We start from the raw sequence: 1,045 nt of genomic DNA on the forward strand, positions 1-1,045 counted from the left end.
GCCCCCCCCCCCCCCCCCCCGCGTCTGGAGCAGAACAGAGGATCGCTCACATTGGAAGAGTTTAAGCTTCTAAAGAGCATTAGCTCCTGACGGAGAAAAACAAGTCGGCCATGGAGGAGCTTAGCGGGAACGCAGCACGCGCCTCAGAAAACAGGCGGCAGCTGCTGGGTGATGCAAACGGGCCGGCAGGACACCGGACTGTGTGGATCACACGGGTCCAAAAGACCCGGACTCTGTAGATCACACGGGTCCAGAACACCAGGACCATGTGGATCAAACGGGTCCAGAACACCAGGACTCTGTAGATCACATGGGTCCAGAACACCAGGACCATGTGGATCACACGGGTCCAGAACACCAGGACCATGTGGATCAAACGGGTCCAGAACACCCGGACTCTGTGGATCACACGGGTCCACAACACCCGGTCTCTGTGGATCACACGGGTCCAGAACACCCGGACTCTGTAGATCACATGGGTCCAGAACACCCGGTCTCTGTGGATCACAGGGATCCAGAACTGCAGCAGCCAAAGAGCAGCTGAGATCTTCACACTCTCACTGACCTCTCAGACTTCTGCCGTCATCATAACGGTGCGGGTGAGGTCGGGGGCTCGACCCCTCACGCCCTGAGGTTTCCCTCATACGTTGTGAACACTTTCACTTCCTGTTGAAATCTGCTTTTTGAAAAGGAAACTAGTTTTGATAAGAGACGGTTAATCCATGAACCCATTTCTATTCCTACGATCCAACCAGATCCATCAGTCTGAGGCAGAATCAGACCGACTTAAACCATGAAAAAAACATTTCAAAAACAGATAAATTGATGGTTTAGGGGGAACACTGAATTATGGGATTGACTAACTGCCTTTATCGGTGTCTGAAGCTGAACATGTTGGTTTGACCGTCACTGACGCCTCCTTCCTGTATTTACTGTGAGAAAGCGTCATGTTCTATCACTGCTTAAACACAAAATCTTTAACATACTGTAACTTTTCAACACATAATTCCAGTAGATTCTGAAGGAGAAAAGCTCTTTTCTCCTT

This window comes from Oryzias melastigma, linkage group LG7, assembly GCF_002922805.2.
Source record: "Oryzias melastigma strain HK-1 linkage group LG7, ASM292280v2, whole genome shotgun sequence".
Taxonomy (NCBI): domain Eukaryota; kingdom Metazoa; phylum Chordata; class Actinopteri; order Beloniformes; family Adrianichthyidae; genus Oryzias; species Oryzias melastigma.